This window comes from Cebidichthys violaceus, unplaced genomic scaffold (assembly GCF_023349555.1).
Source record: "Cebidichthys violaceus isolate CVI_PGR_0920_01 unplaced genomic scaffold, fCebVio1.0.p SCAF_2, whole genome shotgun sequence".
In the NCBI taxonomy this organism is placed as follows: domain Eukaryota; kingdom Metazoa; phylum Chordata; class Actinopteri; order Perciformes; family Stichaeidae; genus Cebidichthys; species Cebidichthys violaceus.
In genome coordinates this window covers 20,083,680-20,105,105 of record NW_027176372.1, presented here as the reverse complement: position 1 = coordinate 20,105,105, position 21,426 = coordinate 20,083,680, and positions in this window count along the sequence as shown.

The following is a 21,426-nucleotide window of genomic DNA, read 5'->3' as shown; positions in this document are numbered from 1 at the left end:
CTTCCGCTGTTGAAATTAAAATCAGACACGCTGTATTCTTTTGTGTCAAATGCTTGGCGAACAAAACCAAGAGTCATTTTGATAGTAATTACAAGCCCGTTGGAGGAAGGCATCGCGTCATTTAGACGGCTCCAAAATGCAACCTCCCGCACAGTGGAGGGAGATAGACAAACATGTTGTCCCTGACTTGGGGCTCTTTGATTGTAACAGATTGGCAAGGAAGGGGGCTATTTGAAACTGGGTCTCTGGAACACCGGCTTTGAGGTTAGGGTTAAATGGGATTGCTCCCTTTGAATCATTTTGATGACCCACCGCAGCTGAGTCTGCAGGTTGTCCTGCTTGCTTTGAAGCGTATTATGTGCCAGAGATTGAGCAGAACTCAGGGCTTATCGCACACACACACACACACACACACACACACACACACACACACACACACACACACACACACACACACACACACACACACACACACACACACAAACATACTGCATCTCAGACACAGGCTGGATGGTGGGTGACAGTTTGGGCAACTCTCTAGAGGGAGGAGGAACTACTTTAACCAAATGAAGTCCTTGAGGGGCGGAGGTTTCTAGGAAACAAGGGTGATATTGTTATTAGAAAGATAAATAGATAAAGCATAGATAAGAATCATACTTTGCGTCTGTCTATCCATCCAAATTCACGGTGATATTTGTAATGTTTTCAATCACCTGATTAACGCAGTTTGCCAATTCCCATCAGTCATAACTCAGTTGAATGGAGACACACAGACATCATACAAAAATTGTTAATACAGTAGCGGCAGAGCTTTTCTCAGATGTCCATCAAGGTCAAACACCCATGAATCTGTTCATAAATCATAGAAAAAAAGGTTCCCCATAAAAGTCAAGATCTTGGTTGTGTAGACATTCTGCAAGGTTCTTTCATTTTCATTTTTCATTCATTTATCACCACATTTGTTGCGTAGCGCAGAACAAAGCTTGACCGATTTCTTTGTCAGAAACTGAGGAGCTGAAGTTAGCAACGTTATCCAAACAGTATGCAAAGTGGTCAAGAGAGCTCAGATTTCATCAACAGATTTCTTATTTCTTCATAACAAACAAGTTTAACTTCATTTGAACTCCTTTTGCTTCCATAATATCATTATATTTATTTTTTTTATCACACAATATGACCAAATAGTTTTCTCCTTTTATCATCTCTCTCTCTCTCTCTCTCTCTCTCTCTCTCTCTCTCTCTCTCTCTCTCTCTCTCTCTCTCTCTCTCTCTCTCTCTCTCTCTCCTCCCCCCCATCATAGCGCCATAATCAATCAAATTATTGTTTTTCAAAACAACAGACATTGACAAATTATCCAGTTCATGTGCTTTACGAGCTATTGTGGTGCAAAGACAACAAGACACTACCAGCCCACACACATACGCACACCAGCACCATCCCCGTTTTTAGCCGTTTAGCGCCACATGAGCTCCATCTGTACTCAAAGCCTTCATCGGTGACATGTGGCCTGTCCATTATTGCTCTATTAAAAGCTGTGCGCATGTCAATGGGTCCCACGCTGTTCCATAGCACATATGCATCTTGTATTCTGGCAGAGAGATAAACAACATCAAGCACAGGGACTTCTTTTAATATCAGTCTCCCTTTGATACTTGGCACTTGCATTTGGGGCATGATTGAGATTAGATCTTACACAGAGTAAGTGTTAGATGATACTGTATGAAGAGGGTGATGCCCCTGACATTTGAAAGAGCTTCCTTTGACCGTGTCGGCATAATAATTATTTGTAAAGAAGTTTTGTTAAGTTTGCACCTACTGCAAGTCTTTATTAATTTTACTCATGTCTGGATATCAACAACTTCCCCAACTATCTTAATAAATATTTACTTTAGCTTTTTCTCTTCTCCACCCGCCCCTGACCTTTGTGTTGTGCTCGAAATCTCATCTGCCTACCTGCATTCACCACTGGATTAAAGAACACAGACACAGACTGACACACTCTCACATGCACGGTCACATAGCCAAACAGACATGCAGCACCTTTATTTTCCCTCTCTGTTTCTTCTCCCCCCCCCCCCCCCCCGGGTCGTCCGTCTATTTTTGCCCCAGCCTGCTGCTACCTGAGGGGTGGTAAGGTGGTAATGGAGGGCTGACTGAGGCCTGTCACTTCATGCTCTTTCACCCCGGGGACTGTGAGTGGGAAAGTAATGGCCAAGCCTGCCAGATGTAGCAGTCACTTTTAATCAAGTGCAAGGCTGTCACTCCGCCTGTATTGATCCCTGTGAAGTCCCCAGGCAGCCTGCAATCGGACCGGTTTCTACACCACAACAACTTTCCTGTCGCCTCTCAAACAACTCCCCATGTGGTGGCATCTTGGCCAAGTTAATCATAATCCAGCTCCGCCATGAAAAACAGCAACCACAGAAAACGAGATCGGACAGGGTCGTTGCCGCCCCCCCCCCCCCCGGCCATTTACCGTGTGTGTTACTCACACACATTTCCTAGTGCATAGTTGTGATTTCATGTGTGACAGATATTAGCATGTAATTCACGTGTCTGTGTCTTTGGCTCCTCGCTACATTGGTGCATTCATGCATGAGGTTGTGTATCTAAAGACAGCATGCCTATTAGTGCTACAGGCTTAACGCATCAGGGTGCTTGAGTAAATCCTGCCATCTTCACATTGTTTAGATGCAAGGTTTGCTTAAAATATCGCCAAGGTTAAGTAGCCACTGTGAAGCCATATTTGTCTTGTCTTCACCTCACTCAACAGAAACGCACGCTATTATGAGACTGGGTGAAAGTCAGGATTTGGCACCTGGCTCTCCCTTCTTTTTTTCTCCCAGAGATCTGTTGCAAGGCTCTGGTTTTATTGTTCATTTGCTGAGGCCACAGGGGCTGACTATTACTGGGTCATAACTCGGCAGGATGATGAGGGATGAATTCTAATGTGGATCCATCACCAATAGGGATGGGAGGGAGGTGGCAGGAACGAGAGTGGGAGGACTCATGGGGGAAATGGGAATAAAGTATGTCATGAGCACACACACACGCGCACACGCGCACACACGCACACACGCACACACACACACACCTACATACACACAAGCACTTGTGTGCAAACACACATAAACTCAGACGTATATGTAGGTGCTTGCATTGTCCTTTCTAGCGGAAATGTAAGTCATGAATGTGCATAATAACCCATCAGATGTGTATTATGGTCACATTTTCTCCAGTTTCTATTTCTATCTCTTTTTTTTTTTTTTTTTTTTTTACATTGAATTGTGTCTAACTTCTATACTATCACACAAGGGAAGCGCAGAGTATAGAGGTATAGAGGAGGCACTACTGCATAGAGGTCACTTTCCCCTTCCTGTGCAACACTTTGCTGTTCTTCACAAAAAATACCATTTGTGTGCAAGGATCATGGTGGTCTGGAAGAGAGAGGAGGGAGAGCAGCTGAAGAATAATCTGCTCCACCATCCAGACACATGGTTGACTCCGTGTGGTAAACCTCACTGACAGATGCTTAGAGTAAGAGTAAAAGGAAAGGTGTTAGGCAATGACATGTGAAATAGAGGGCAGACTGTCGAGCCCCCTGCATTGCAGATGTACTCCACTGCGCCACAGTGGACAGACAACACTGAACAAGGCAGCAATGTGAAGGCACACTTTTTGAGAGAATCTGGTAAAAAAAAAAGGATTTGCTGTTTTTCCTGTGATCTTTAATCTTCAAGCTGAAGCAACATGTAATCGTACGTGAATGAAAAATGTATGTTGAATAACACAAACAAAACCAAATAGGAATGTAAAATGATGCTGCAGTCAAATACATCTGACAACTATGAAGCATATCTCATAAAAGTGTAAATGTCTGGTGCTGCTGCTGCCAAAGAGGTGATATAGCAACAATGATGATTATTTTATTTCTGTCATATAATAGGTGACTGCAGCAGTAACTTGCAGTTATTCCCAGCCTTGTATAGGAGCAGAATAATTTAAGTTTTAGATTTTTGGTTCAGTTTAGATTCAACTTTAATGAACCCTGTGGGAAAACTGGGTTGTTGCAGATGATGAGAATATAGCTAATAATAATAATAATAATAATAAAAAAAATATTAATAATAATACAACATAGTATTGGGGATAATTCAAGAAGTCGCTACCAGCAGAACATGCTGATTATAATGCAGTAAAAATCATACATTGTCTGCAGTGACAGGTTCAATTGTGAATTGCTACTTATTCTTATCGTGGGAGAAGAAATGCAACGGACGTACAGTATGTGTAAGAGTACAAATATGCACATGCAAATGTTCTTTAAGTTGCTGCCATCACATTTGAGATAGAGTTGCAAAGGGCAAGGCGGATAAGACATCTTGTTTTTCCATCAATGAAGTTTGTACCCGATGCTTTCAACAAGCGTTTTTTTCTTCTTTCTTTTTTCCCTTTCTTTTCTTTATCAGAACATCTTGTCATGTAAAGCACATCACAGGAAATTACCATCGTCTGCACAGCTCCAGCATAATGCAAGCCATCACGAGTGACTTGGGGAGAATGCAGGGGGAGTGGGGTCTGTCTTTGGGATTTGCAACCTCAGTAACAACCCTTGCTTTCGTACAACACACTGGTGCAGAATCCCTCTCAATCCCCTTCTATGTGGAACAAAGATTTGGCACTGCAGCTCACATAAAGTCAGCAGGAAAAAAAAACAACATAAAAGACATGGCTCCTCCAGTGCCTTCTGTCTTTACTGCAGGAAACAGACCGATGGCTCTATTAAAGCAGCGGCACCACACACCCTGGGTAAAATAGCTGTCAGATTTGTCACTTTCAAATGACATACCTATTAGAAGCTAATAAAACCCCTGAGCTAAGTTGAGCCAGCCGGCACATTTCAAGGCTACAATTCAGCAGAAGGATGAGATGTTGAGGTGAAAGAGAGAAGGATATTTCTTTGCCTTTGTGTAAGCTTTTGTTTGCCTGTTCGGCCCCTGTCAAGTTAGACAATGCAGTTCCCTGAGAGTGTAATCGATGCTGCAAATGTCAAAGACTGGCTATGGTTGCATGGGGCCAAAACATGACTCTCAGTGTGGTGTTGTTATCTGCCGGACAAAGACTTCGACAGCTGATGCCCAGTCCTGGGCAAGAGCCAACATCTGCAGGGCCTTTATCTTATAGTCTTCTCATTCACTCGATGGCAATGATCCACCCTAATCTAGGAGGTTTTGTTTATCATGAAATCTCTCCGCGCTAGCTGCACCTCCGTGTGAGCCGCATGCATTATAAGAGGCGAGGGTTTGTCAACAAGTGGCAGGTATGTTAGCATGTTGTTTGGCAAGTATCAGATTCACAGTTTTAGAGCTTGTAATTACTGCTCAGAAACAATTACTTTCATTTTAGTGGTTATTATGTTTGCTCTTTGAAGCCTTTATCATATTGATTAGTTTACATGTGTGCTGGAATGCACACACACACACACACACACACACACACACACACACACACACACACACACACACACACAGAGTCATTGCAATTCAGGGAGCATCTACAGTGGAGATTGTAGTGTTGTGTCATTAAGACAGCCCCCCCCCTCCCCACCTCCCCAACCCCAGGGTACCATTATTCTACAGATGCACAGTAAAATACTCAGCAATACACCCACATACACACAAACAGCCAGGCTACCTTAATTGGCCTTACTCTCACAAGAGAGTTGTATTTTTTTTTTTTTTTTTTTTTGAAATGCGTTGTGTATTGAAGACCAAAACTGAACTCCCACTCCTTCACTGTTGTGACGTAGTTTTCAATATATCAAGGCAGATTTTATTACTGCAATAAAAGTAGATTGGTCACAGTACTCCGTCTTTCCCAAAGCAAATAAAATTTCAGTAGTCTTGAAATTATAACCCGACTACATAAATTGAATCGATCAATACATTGATTTGCAATTATACAATGGCGGCAGACCGGGGCATAAAATGTTTCATGTGCTAAAGAACGAGGACATGACTGAACTGGCCATGGACCGACCATCTATGACTCTGATATACAATTCTTTAATTATATCTAATTTGAGGATTTTCCCCCATTTTTGCCAGTTTGCAAAATGGTCTTTGTCGCTGTTAATGCGACTGTTGACCTGAGGAGGCTGCAGGGGTGCAGGCATGTGACAACTTATTTTCCCCTGCCAGCGGATATTTTCCCCCGGGAGGGTGCGGCACCCCGCTGTGTCCATACCTCAACCAACCAGTAGGAGGCAGTTTTGCAGTAACAAGAACCCACTAACGCCCAGACAGTTGTGTTTGTTGGGCTGCACATCCAACTGCTAGTTTTTCTCATGCTTTTTTTGATGCTGCTTTGGCCAAGTAAAGTCAAGTTACTTGTACAAAGTACAAAATCAGACATCACAAATGTGTCTCAAAGGGCATACTACACCCTCTGTCCTTAGACTCTCTGTCTTTTAATTAGAAAGAGTTTTCCAGTTGCCATGCAGCAACTCGCAGTGAAATACATAGCGAACACAGTCAAGTAATAAATAAAGTGAATCCCATTAAAAGTGAACATGACAGGTTGAAAAACACAAACCATGGGTGCTTTTAGGTTAGTGGCCCTATTGGATTGAATCAGGATAAACTAAGAAACAATTTTTAAAAAGGAGAACATTATAGATATCAGGGTCAAAAATGCTCCAATACTGATTGTGTTTAATTGGGCTTAATGTCATGAATATGCTGCAGTAATTCAAATTAGGGAACTTATTTCGCATAACATGGGCCTCATATGTTCCTGTAAGTGTTTCAATGTAAAATTTGCTTCCAAGTCGAGTTCAGCAACCACGCCTCAGGATTACCAAATACAAGGAAACAAAATCCATTCGCTTCTATCTATCCCAGACTTTCGGTGCAGAGGAGAGAAACAACCGGCCCATTGCTATCCATCTCTTCCTGTACTGGAGGGGCTCTAGGTGATAAATTCCACTCTTAGCGAAGCCCATTGGCAAGACACCAAGCACATGTTGTCCCAGAACAAATGCTTTTAAAGTGTATATTGTTCAGATTTTAGTGCTGTGTTCAGTTTCTGATACCTGCCTCAATCACTCGAGAGTCGCATTATCATCTGTCACTTCTTCTTCTAGACTTCAGGCTGGCTGATTACCCGATCAGCCTGCCAGACTCTGCACACAAACTGAAAGCATCCAAGATCCGAAATTATCCAAGACCTCAGAGTTCCCAGTGATCCCATGTCAATGTGACATTTTCACATTTGGGTTTTGTATTAAACCAACAAGAGACAACATGTTAATTGATGAGCTTTAGAGGTACTTCTAGGTTGATTTAATTGTCTTTGGACAGAGAGCGAAGCTAGCTGTTGCACAGTCTTTATGCTAAGCTAAGTTGACCGGCTGCTAGCTTCATATTGAACAGACAGATATCAGAGTAGTATCGATCTCCTCAGCTAAATCTTGGAAAGAAAGTGGACATGTTTATTTCCCAGAAAAGTATTATGAGGTGGAATCCACCTGTGGAAATACAGAAGCTTAATGTATAAAATATGTACCTACTTTGGGCAAGTACATATCTAACTAAGACTTTAAGCAGTATTTATGGCTTCAGTAGGCACAAGGACCCATACGCTTTTACACACAAAGCGTGTCTAGCTGTGGATGCACTAAAAGCAACCAACATCTGCCTCGAGTCTTGGTGAACAGACAATCTCCCATGTCCATGCTGCATCAACCTCCCAGGAGACCCCTGGCCACCTGTGACACGCACCGACACACACACACACACACACACACACACACACACACACACACACACACACACACACACACACACACACACACACACACACACACACACACACACACACACACACACACACACACACACACTCTCCCTGCCCCACCCTTCCACCACATGAATAATGCATCATCAGACAGTCGGCAGTGAGCTAATGAGTCAATTGCTTAGAGACTGGAGAGACACCCGTGCGCTGTGATGGTTATACTAGGCCGTCCCCTCACTCAGGTTGTACGCAGCACCAGATGTCCTAGGTGCGGGGTGATGAATTATGGGTCATCCCTCTTGCCCTGCGTCTGCAGTGTCACCACATAAGGAGGCACGAGCATGTGGTTTGGCTCATGTGGTTACGCGTATGTGTGTGCAAGTCCGTCTCTGCTCATGGATGGAGGACCATTTATATTCACATTCCACTGAAAGGTTGGGATCATTTAACTTTGATGCTTTCTCTCTGCAGAGGGGAGACGTCCCTCTGCAGCCACAGCTTACGCTCTACAAGCATTTGGACTGCAGGGCATCTGAGGAAAATACAGTTGTGCTGATCATATAATAAAAAACTAAAATACGATCTGCCTGTGAGCATGCAAAGGAGGGGGGGGATACTGTACATGTATGAAACATGCTTATGCAAGCAGATTTAAATGATTGTTTACGCATGCATGTGCGAACAAACGCTGGACTGTGAATATATGATCATCTTAATGGTATGCTTTGGTGCGATGCCTTTTTCTCTCATCTTTGATGAACGTATCTCTTCACTTTGCATAAAACATTAGCAGCTTTTCACATCATAAACATGTTTGAAAGCACATTTGACCCTCTAATGCTTGGGCCTGTGATACGCCGTGATACGCCGTGACTCATTCTCTCTTCAGCTACAATTTGAAAAGCAATAACAACAATCTATGATCTCATGATGAGCACGCCAAAAAACAAAAGTGAAGTGCAGTGCAAAGTGAGGGGATTTAAAGTGTGACCAAAGCTTCCCAAGGCGACGCTATTGAAGTCACAAAGCTCTAGTGACAATTACAGCCAATTCCCTCTCCAAGTCCACTCAGCCACTTCAACACTCTCTTAGAGTAGAGAGAACTTCTTCCAATGTCAGAGTGAAACACTGTGTAAAGAGCTAGATTTCATTAATAATCCTTTCAAAGTGAAATGTCTGCCTTTGCAGTTTTAGTGTGATCCTACTGACAGTCAGGGCAGACTGCGAGGCCAAGTTGTAATTAGAGTTTCTTGAGCCAGCATATAATGCTGCAAGAAACTGTTTAACACGTTTAAACTTAGTCAAGTATTGTTGGCATTCCGCGGAGAGATTTCACAACCATATAATACATGCTTCATTGGCCAGCTACAGTGGGTTTTCGTCAGTTTTCTTTCTCACTCTGTGCTTGTATGATTTTTGTTCACGATTACTGTACAACAGCCAGGCAGCGGAAACAGAGCTGGAATTTAAACAGGGAAAGAGCCTGAAACGGCGGTTTTACAATATAAGTTCAGTGTGTGCAGGTTTACACGTTTTCCTGATTTGTCAACTCTAAATTGTTCAGAAAGCATGAGCAATAAATCCAATTACAGTGTAAAAGCATCAGTGAGTGGCATTTACGTGGCTTTGGGTCTAAGCCAGATGACCATTAAGTCAGATGGGGATCCCACACTAACAATTAGTGGAGAATCTGGCCTGTAAATATGCTCTGCGCCAATCTGTCTGGCTCCTCCTGACAGATCTTTAATAGCTTTAGGTGCCAGGAAGATGTGCATGTTGATTACCAAACACTTCATCTATCTCACTCTAAGCATCTACATTGTCTGATTCATAATTCAAAGCAGCCACTCGCATTCAGATGAGCCCTGACGAATTGTAAATATTTCATGATAGATAACGCAACCAAAATTAGTATCGCTACCAAAATAATCAAGCAAGAGGCCTTGGTTATCCATGAGTAAAAACTGAGAATGTGCTCACCACGATCTCCGTCTGTACCCTCTACAATGCCAAAGCGGCACAAATGAATTTAGAAACTTGTAAGGGTTTAATACATCCCACATAATGGCTCACTATTTGAAGGGTTAGTTCTTTGTCGATAGAGATATACTATCGCTGATTAATTCATTATTCAGCAGTGATTCAAAACTATCACTTTTAACATGGCCTTCATCCGTCCGTTTACTTTGATTTTTGTAAATGGAGTTCTTGACACTCCACCACCCTTCCCTCTGAGCCAAATCAATTGCAGTTAACATCATGTGATTCATAGCCCCACTGTAGAACTTTATCACAGAGGTACTTAATTACTTGGAGCTTTCCATTTGTACTCAAAGGACAAACCAGCACAGAGGATTTGTCAGTTGTCTCGCAGACAATCCGTAGAAAGTATTGCTAATTAATTATCACTTATTTTCACTGCTGCTCGTGACAAAAGCAATCTCCTAATGCAGGTTTCCAAGTGATTCTTGCAAACATGCACCGCGTTTGCCATCAGATATTCAGGATGGTTATACTGGCAAATGCATGCTGGAAGAAAATGATGCAGTACGTAATGAAAGGAAAGCTCACTGGAGTGTTTCTACTCCTTGGCAATAATGTGTACATTAAATTCCAACCTGACTGTAACCTGGCCAAGAATGAGAGTTATTAGTTTGTTCTCTATTTGATTTCAGCTCTCGCACTTGTTTGGGTATATTTGTATGTGTGTGTGTGTGTGTGTTGGCCTGTGGATGCGGAGAAAGAGCTCCATTGAAGTTTGAAAAGCCAATGAAATATCAAAATACTGTGTTTTCTCTCGGTATATGCTCCCACACTGATCATGATTCAGCGCAGACTCAAAGAGGCAGAAATGATGCTTCGGTATGTACAGTAGTAGAGCTGGGCTGCTTTGTGACATTCTCGCTGTATAAGCAGGTATCAAGGCACAGTATGAGCAAGAATCATAGGATAAGAAAAAGCACATGTATGGCACAATGCGAGGCCATAGATACCGTCATGTATATGTGTATATATATATATATATATATATATATAACCTTGTCATTTGATAAGAATAAGAGTAGTAAGAATAATACATTGGTATTTTCATGGGATTATTTTTGAAAAAGAAAAATATATAATATCACCAGACATATCACTCAATTTTGAAGGTCAGTGGAGCAGGGATCATCTTGTATGTATGTGGAACACAAATCCAATAGCGGCTGTCCCTCTGCTCTTTTGGACCTCGTCACTTGTACGAATATTACCTTTGCTCCAGTGCTGACAAGTGCTGAACTTGGATTCAACAGTCATTCAACCACACCAAACCTTTTTTCTGGTTACAAGTGCCACTGGAGAATGAATCATTGCTTTATTTTGCTATGCTTCATTCGCCTTTCCAGGTGGGTTGGTCTCCCATCATGCCACAGCTCTCTCCTACTCAAACCTATAATTCATAGCTGGTATTTGAAGTTAGAACATGTTTTTAGGGCTGTCATGAAAGCTATAGCACAGAGGATGCATTTTTTAAATATGGAAGGAATGTTGCATTAATGTCCTGTTGGTTGTCCAATAATGGGGTGAAAGGTTTTTCTTTAAAAGAAGCACAGCAGATAATCATCATTAACTGTGGCCAAATCTAAAATGAAAGCCTAAAAGTGTAATATTTCTGGTACACAACAAAAGTATGTTTCAATTGTCAATTCATCAGTTAATTTCATCAATCACCATCTACGCATTCATCACAGATTCCATGACGAGCAGACATTGCTGCAGTGTTTTGTATCGGCCATCAAAGCAGTCGCTTCACAATCTGTATTGGCTGCACTTTATTGTGACTTTGCCACATTCCCAAACGAACCAACACAGGCATCTCTTGCCCGAGACCAGTAAAGCAACCCAAAAAAAAAAAAGAGTGAAACAGCAGAATTTACGCCAGTAGCAGAGGGACACCATGTCTACAGAGATTATAATATCTACTGCATGATTATATATCAAACATGTTGTGTGAAATGTTGTGATAACTGCTCTGAGACATTATCTTTTAGTCATAGTCAAATCCAAACACTTGAGACACAAACTGTGAAACGTCATGTTCTGCACAAATCAAGTTTGCACTTATCAACAGATCTGTCGTACTAAAATCTTTACTACTCACAAATGTTTGGGATTTAAATCCTTTTTTTTTTTTTCTTAAATGCCATCCATTTTATATTCAAAGCCCGTCTTGTTTATCTCTTCTAACAAAACGTATGTGTAATTTCTGTCAGAAAATTCAAAGACAAAGTTTCTTTTGTATTGAAGCGTCACCATGTTATCCATGACAATTTAAAAATATCTTGAGCCAAAGAGTAATCTGTAAGATGTGTTTTAAACCGTAACACACGCTACCTGTTGTTTTTTTAATAGATTATTTTTTTTTAAAAACACCCACACACAACGCTTACACAAATACAATATTTATTCTAGGAGTGAAAATATGTTAATTTTTCCAATAGATAAAAAGGATTTGCTTTCAGTTCTCAGTCCCCGTCCGTTTGATCGAGTTGTCACTTACCACAGCCGTCATGTTGTTAGCCATTATTAGATCAAACACATGGTTGGTAGCACCTCCCTTATTCGAGTCTATTCCTTGAAGCAACTGATGTTCATGACCAGAGAAAAGCTAAATAACTAATTATTGAAAACTTAATTCTCAACATTTGTTGAATTGTATGTTCGCCAGTAATAAGATAAAATAAGATAATCCTTTATTTGTCCCACAGCGGGGAAACTTGCAGGATTACAGCAGCAAAGTGGACAGTAGAACAAGAGGCATCAGTAGAAAACTACACAAGTACAATAAATATCAAACAGTAAAGGTATAAGAAATAAGTAAATAGAAAAAAGAGCTAAAAATACGATACAATAACATTGCACTTAAAGATAAAGGAAATTGACATTTATGCATGTTCAGCTGAGATCCTGATTAAAGGACTCACTTTTTTCCTAAACAACAGCTTGTCGTTTCCAGGAACCGTTCTAAGAAATTACAGTCACACATCAGTTCCTCTGCAGGAAACAAGTAAAAACAACCCCATTATTTTTCAGTTGTATCAAGATTACTTCTCACTTCAGACTGTGAATTTATACTAGTATAAGAGTATTATACTCTCATGTTCTTTATTTTATGTGTTTGCATTCTTTAACGTTAGCAAAGGAGGAACAGTCGGTTTTCTCATCATGGTAATGTCTCGTAATGTCTGCTCTCTGCCTGCTTCTCAGAGACGCCAAAACTGGGTGCAAAAGTACTCTTCACAGTGAAAATCTTTAACAATTTCATAAGAATGCATTTGATGTATGCTACTCTATGTTGCTGACCGATATAACACCATTACAATCCAGCCTATGTAAAAGCTTTTGGTAACTTGTTTTAAGTTCGAAGCATGCGCTTCCCGTCCATTAATTATGACACATCAGAGAAATGCATTCTGTAGTATACAGGAGGCATGTGATAACAGCAGTGTGTGGAACTAAAGATTTTTAGTAAGCGTGAACCACGGACTTCAAAGAAATTAAAAAATGAATCATCACTTACAGTGTTTAATTAGGACTGTCGCTCTGGAAAGTGCAAAATGAAAACCAAAAAAAAAGAATCTCCAAATGACTTATTTGCTAATGCAACACACACGTGTTGAAAAGAGGAAGAAGAAGAAGAAGAAGAAGAGCATGAGCTTTTTCATCCTGTATCAGTTTTGTTTGAGTAATTTAGTTTCTCATTTATTCAAAAGCAATTATTCTAAACCATGGAAATGATTTGTTCAAAAAAAGTTGATTTATATGTAATTACAAAACAAACAATACGCCCTGCTAATAACTAATCTATTTACAAACATTACTAAAATTCACCAGTCGCACATAACACTTGAATTGCATCTGGATCTGCTCCTGAAAGGTGCTTTGATTGGTTAAAAAGAGAGACCTTGGATTCCCTCTGATGCAACCAACATATTCACTACAAGATGTACACTTCATAGTTTTAACTGTGATATGCAACATACTTCATTATTTCATAAAAAATAATTAAAAGTGACCACACGAAGTACATATTATTTGCAAGACTGGACAGAAAATAACACAACCCAAAGACTGGAACTAGGCGGATGTTGGTGGCACATCAGAGCACCGATACTGATGAACCTGTCAACAGTGCACAATGGAGCGTGGAAGGCCAAGACATATACATTACTTAGCAGGTTTGTTTGCTGGTTGTGCATTAATCTGGAAGTGGGAGCAGCACAGCCCAGGACATGGAGACGTGGACTGACCCTAAAACAAGTTTCAGACCTGCACTGTACTCCAGTCTATGACTCATCTGTACAGTCAATTTGCAGAGCCTCTGTTTGGATAGGGCCTGATCCATGAACCAAACAAACAGACTCTCAGAAAGGTCTCTTCCTCCATATACGGAGCCAGGCCACACTGGGAGAAGCTGTTTTGATATCTCATCCTCCTCACATTGTTTGTGAGCGAGGCCATATGCTGCCAACTCACTGGCCTGATTGGCATGGAAGGCAGACAGTCTTTTGGGGGGGGAATGAGGAGTTCCTGCACATGCACACTTGGCTCGTGAACAAGGTGTAGAGCTTACCCACATTCTTTGCTGAGGCTTTAGCAAGAAGAAAGGCCGTTTTGGCAGACGGCCTCTTTGACTAAGGCTTCCCCTAGGGTTCAAAAGGGAGCACACAAAGCCCTTCTAGCACTCAAAACTTGGCTTCAGTACAAACCCCACAGAGGAACTCATAAGGCTTCTAACACCAAGTCCCCTTTAGAAAACAGATAAGAAGTCTGTGAGACCTTACAGTTTGGTTTCACACTCTACAATGTGGGCCATAATGGTGGCCACACATACCTTCGAGGTAGGGGCTGATCTATTGCCATCCAGCAGAGAGTGCAGTAAACGGCAAAATGATAATCAAACTCTCAGGAGCAGGTCCAGGCCAAAGACACAGAGTCTGGGTCTAGATGAAAGGTGGCTGCCGGTGTGTGAGAGCAGGTTTTGCCTCATGGGCAAGCACAACAGTTCTGAGACAACAAGCACTTGTAATATAGGAAATCGTCCCTGGCCAGCAACAGTGTCACTTTGTCAGTCTCTAATGCAATCAGAAAGCACTACGGCCTCTTACAGCCCACTGCAAGCGTACAGACATTTATCTGGTTAGCAAGAAATACAACTCCACCTTCACAATGTGTTAATCTGATATATTTTATTTTATTTATTTATTTTTAAATTGTACCGAGAAGCTGAGTGGTTGTTAATTATTCGGAGGCACAAATGAAATCTCATTCACCACTCATTATATTCTCACAAAACCTTCAGAAATGTATCTCATATTTTGATTCCAGTCAAATATGCAGTCTGCATTCACAAATTCAATGTCATCAGATCACATTCAGAGCAACAGCGATTTTACACGGAAGATGGAAAGTTCAGCATGAATGGAGTTTACGACCCCCGGAGGGTTTTATTGCATGTCGTCATCTCTGGTCACACGAGATGGTTATAAACTCTTGACCAGAGCGAGGACAGAAGATGGAGAGTCTACAGTGTTACGTACCGACTTCTCAAGGACTATGTATGCACAGAGTTTACGCACCTGTTGCTTTATCAACACCACTGCTAACAACTGTCTGGTTTGTATGTTGTGAATTGGTGTTATAGTGTGTTGGAATATTGGGCCTGGCACAATTCTCCAAAGCCACGATTCGATTTCACGGTCACGATTTAATTACATTTTGATTTAAAAAAGAAAAAATGTTCAGCCCCGACTGTTATGTCACTGTTAGACTATCGAGTGTGGATTTTTAAAGCTGAACAGATCATTGGTTTTATGCCCTGACAACTGTCATTTACAGTTTCAAGTTCTTCTTAAAAAAAGATCAGCTAAATGGTGTCAACCGCCATATAAAATGTATTTAAAATCTAATAACAATAACTTATTTCACCAGTCAATTGTAAACAAACTGTGAAACAACAAAAAGAAGTGCCACTCGATACTTGACAACAACTTTAGTTTCTCAGAATTTATGAGGTGCACCTGAATGCACCATGAATTTCCCGGTGGCGCTGGCGACCAGACACTTTACTGCACGATGTAGACGTGCAATCCATTAGTGAAAACCCAAGTCTCCGAAGCGCAGACGCCTACAAAACTATAATTTTGATGTCAACGACACATTTGTTGTACAATGGCGAAAGCAAGATGCTGTCACAGTGTCACAGATGTCTACTTCAGGGAAGCAGCAGGATTGTGTTATCTTCTCCATCATCTCCGACTCCAGCAGTGGCAGCGGTGTCCACCGGTAAGCTACGTTGTGTTGTCTTTGTTTTTCTTCTTCTTCGGATGCGCACAATTAAGATTGGGTGAAAAGACAATAGTTTGACAGTGTGCTGTGTAAGAATACTTGACCTCCATTTTTAACATTTAACTCATTCTAAGCATTTAGGAAGCCCCCGGGGAGCAACTTGACCAGGATCGAACCACCCACCTTGTGGGTAACAGCGACCCGCTCTACTGAGACACGGCCATTTTGATGACATCATTTCCTGTCGTTTTTCTTGTATCTGGGGCTGTATAGATCTATATTTATAGTTCTCTGTTGGTAATTTGTTCATTCTGTAATATGTCGGGTGTGTAGAGGTTAACGCTCTTCTGTTTTGTGATAATGTTCAACACAACTGATCATAGTCTCAACGTGACGGTTTAACGGTGGCTTGGCGCATTCGTTATGTTGATATATATATATATATATATATATATACATTGTGAAAATAAAATCCACCTTCTTTAGTTGTTGTTTTTTCATGATGCACAGAAGCAAATCGTATTATCTTTCTTTCTTAATGTTTAACTTAGTAGTAGCTCTACAGATGTGTGATGTCTTAAAGTAAAATTATTTAATTATTGCACTCATGATACATTATAAGTACATGAAAAGGCAATTACTCAAAGTAATAAAATACTTATAATTGGCTGGTTGACACAACAGGACCCCAGATTCCTGTGTTAAGGAGCCAATGTATATAGACAATATACATTATCCTCTACATACAGAACCAACCGACATGTATAAAAATCATTAGATGTGCATTCAGGCATACGCAGAATGCACACGATTGTAGTCAGGGATGGAAGTGCCGTAATGCAATGGAATAGTATATCATTAAATAGTAATGCAGAGTACTGTAATGGAAATGCTTGCAGGCAAAAGTGCCATAGTATAAAGGTTTGGTAAGACACTGAAGTAGGATAGGAATGTGCGACAACCCTGAGCAATAATAAATCAAGTAGAATACACAGAAGAGCATTTCTCTATACTATTTCTCTTCTTAAAGAATCATTCCTTTCAACCTCTGCCTCATTTTCATAGTTTTCACCATCATGATTGTTTTCGTTTCACTGTACAGCAGCACTCAGCAGCTCTCCAAAACACTCACACAGGGTCAATGCAAACTCACTACAAATGAACCCAAAAAGCTATTAAAACCCTTTCAACGCCATAAGACTCAAGGCTGGTTTAACTGCAGAGCGAGTGTCTCCTACACACCGTCACAGACAGACACTGTACAAATACTCAAACCCAGTCTGCCGTATTGTCATACATAGAAAATTCATCTTCATAATTTGAGACATTTTTTTTCCTATTTAGATCCCTCCACTTAATTACAGCAGCACAGATGTGTTCTCATTTGTTGTTGATTATCTTAATAAGCCATCATTCTGTCACCTTTGACACTGAATTGATGACATATAGTTGATTATATTGTCAGTACAGGTACCATTGCAGTAAAGTGTGATTGCTTTCATTTCCTACCAGCAGAGGAAAACACTCTAGAGATATCTTTCTGGCTATTACGCTGTTTACACGGCAAATTGAGAAGTTTTCACTACTTGGATAATGACAGTGGTGATGGTTCACGTCTTTAATCCTCCGCGGGGCTGTATGGCTTAATCTTGGCAAATTGACGTAAATGGGTTCAAAGTCATTTACAGAAAAGGCACTTTTTGGTTTGGAATCATTAACTATACACCATACTATGCACTTAAAATCTCTTTTCATGTTTTATTTTCACACAGTCACAGAATACAGAAAGAACAATGAAATAATTACTTTTTTGTGCATTTAATGGACTCGATTGTTTCATAAACACTTGTGAAATGTGTCACCGAATAGTGAACTAAATGCATACAATTACTGTTTTGTATATATTCACAATTTTAAAAGATCAGTGAACGGTTACCTGTTGCTTTCAGAATTCAATTCCCTTTTCTGGTTTGCAAAACACGTTCTGGTCTGTCTCCTCAGTACATCTTAGACACGATGTCAAACTCAAATACCTCACAGCTTACAGTCAATCATGAGTGGCATCTACTGCATTTGTCCCTGGCCTTGTCACAACATAGTTTAACCATGACAAGTCAATGTGTTATTATAGATGTATACAGACAACATTTTTCACACATTACCATACATTTTTCCTGCAGATCCTTACACAGTAGTGACAACAAACAAATAAAAACATACTGCCTTAATTTTAGATCAAGTTAGTTTGAAAAAGAGAAAAGTGACAAATTGTAAATTGCACTAATGCACACATGTACAGCTAACAAGCGAGAACATGCTCGGAGTCATGTACCATGAAGCTGCATGAGTTTAAAAACTACTTTGGTCACAATCTCGTGCCCGACCCCTTCACTTCTTTTAACATTTCTCTCCAAGGTCTACATCCTTTTGGCTTAGTTTAATTTATTACTGCGCTAACTCTTCCACAATAAATCACAGCGATGAGAGTTTTATTTTTTTATTTTCCCTGCATTTGAAAAAAAGCCGCGATGCAGCGTGGCAGAACCTTTTATGAAACCAGCAGAGGTGACATGTTCGTCCTGGAGCAGAGAGGGAGATTTCTCAAGTTGGCTGCAAGCATTCGCCACATTATAACGCTATAATGTATGCTAAGCTGTGTCTTTATGAAGGCGGTATTAATGGGTGGGGTCGGTGTAACTGCCTTAAACAAGGGATTAGCCTGTCGCTGATGAGTCGGGGCTCTGTGATGGGATTATTTACATTGCTCTGGTGGCAGGGCGCAGGTGTCATTAGAAATACAAATCCCCTAATAAATTTCTAAAATGGGGGGAGTTTGTGAAGTACGGGGTGGATTGCAGAGAACGCTGCCTGGAACAATGCTCGCGTCATCTGCAGTCTCACAGAATTTGCAACATTAATCTGGCTATATTATGAAGTTGAGCGTTCAAAAGTTTTGCTTCATTTTGTCACCGGAGTGTTCCTTGACTGGCTGAAAGAGTGAATTAACAATGTTCTAATCAGAGGAAATAATAGCCTAGGCTTCAGACACTGTGAGTGGCTGAGGCACCTGAGTTACAAACACTCGCTGGGTAAATACAGTAATCCGATCAAAGGACCCCGAGTTCTTTTCCTGTTCTCATAATTCCCCGCTTTTAGCCAGGGGCTGGTTTAGCGTCACCTCCCTTGGTAAATGCATATATTAACATTCCTTTAATCCTTAACGGAGGGCTGATGATAACACACGGACACTCTACAGAATGCACTCATCCTTTTCTCAAGATTAAACATTATTGCATTGACTAATTATTTCCTGTCCATCGCGTAATTAGATATAATTGAGCAACCTTTATGAGATGAGCATATTTATTGTTTGCATTATTAGCTCATAGCACAACAATTAATTCATCCGTTGCCCCTACTCTCAGCTGGTGGTTTCATTACTCTGTATTAACATCGACATCACTCTTGAAACTGATAGATGTTTTTAATTTGAACATTATGAACAGAAATAACTACGGAGAAACAACTGTGCCGCTTCACTTCAAGTCAAGTTAGCTGTGAAATATATAAATAAATAAATAATCATAACATATTTTCCCCTAATTTGTTTTTTTATTTGTACATATGTTTGACCAGCTTTAATGTGAGCTAGTTGCAGCCACCACAGGATTGCATATAGAAGGCTTAGAGACAAGATGGTGACTGTCCCTCATGTGTAAAACGCAGCAGTTCCATGTTGACATTAAGTGCTCTTAAGAAAATCACAGCTTATTCAACTGTGAGTAACTAAATGGTTATGGCATGCAGAATATCGTCAAGGGGATAAAAAGTTGTCTCTTTTTTTTTTTTTTAAAGCAGATTCAGTGAGAACAAAAATTCCAGCAACAACTCAGGGCTCTTGTTGTCTTTCTGCTCGAGGTTATGCTGCATTTCTTCACTGTTCTCAGACCGAACGGGGCTCATAACTCAGAAAAGCACAGTGGGAAAATAAATACACTTCACAGGGGTGAATGGTACCTTATGTACTGTGGAAAATAGAAGGTGGGAAATCAGGGTTTTTGGCAGGTAATTTAGCACTTTGTATACAGTGTCAAACTTGACTGTGAGAATAGCTCAGACGTCAGTGTCGTGAGGGGTTTTCCCTCTGCAGCTCATGTTTTATTAACTTCAACACTGCAGCTATGGGACTTCTTTCTTTTTTTTTTGTCATTTGCGCCAGTTGATTTAGATCAAGAGCAAATGAAATTAACCCTTTAGAGTCTTGGTGATCAGACTGTGCCGCTAATTCTGTCGACTCAGCACAGAGATCATTCAGAATTTCAGATTCATGTTTCAGAGAGAGAAATGGAATTTCTCCTTTTCCGTGCTACATATCAGCTAAATTATCCACAAAAGCTTGTATTAATCAAAGGTCCACTGAGCTCTAATGCAAATGGGGTGTTTAATTAAGCTCTACTGTGATAAGTGGGACAACCTGCTAATTAATCAAAACTGGCAGAAGGTCTCATACAGACCATGGAAATAATGTGTGGTACAAGATGGTATGTATTGTTGAATTCTCAATTAATGTAATCAGTTTGATGCTTAACTGAGATTAGATTTACCTGGTAAACATTTTGCAAACTGCAAACGGCAATTAAAATGAGATCAAATTCATTAAAAAAAAGGTAATTTTGTATAACCTGAAAGACATTTTTATGGATCATATAATTACAGAGATAATAGTCATATGATACGTTTCACGTCATTAGTAATTATCACTAAGTAGCTGCAGACTAATTAGCATTAAATCTATCCAAAACAGAATTAAAATGGCAGTGGAATGATTTAGGAACAAGAAATATACAGTACACCCTCGCTATACAGTCAAAGGAATGGCTACACACACACACACACACACACACACACACACACACACACACACACACACACAGACTTGTGCCTCATTTCCAAATCTGTGGTCATCAATTTGTCTATTACAGAAAGAGTAGCAAAGGAAAAAGGTTTTGTGCAGTCTGACTATTAAAGGGATGGTTCCTGTTATTTATGTGAATGAAATCAGAGCTGCAAAAGATACAACACACTTCAACTGGAAAATCGGCCATGCAGCTCTGGTCAAATTGACAAAGTGCATATTCAGCAGTCGCAACAAACATGTTGCCGCTTCACAGCCTTCTTCAGTTCAACAGCAGCTGAAAAAAGCTTTTTGAGGACGTTTGTTCTAATTGTGTTTTTCTAATCAGGCCCTGTCATTTTCAGGTATTTTTAAGTTATGCTCATTATCCAAACCTATTGATTTG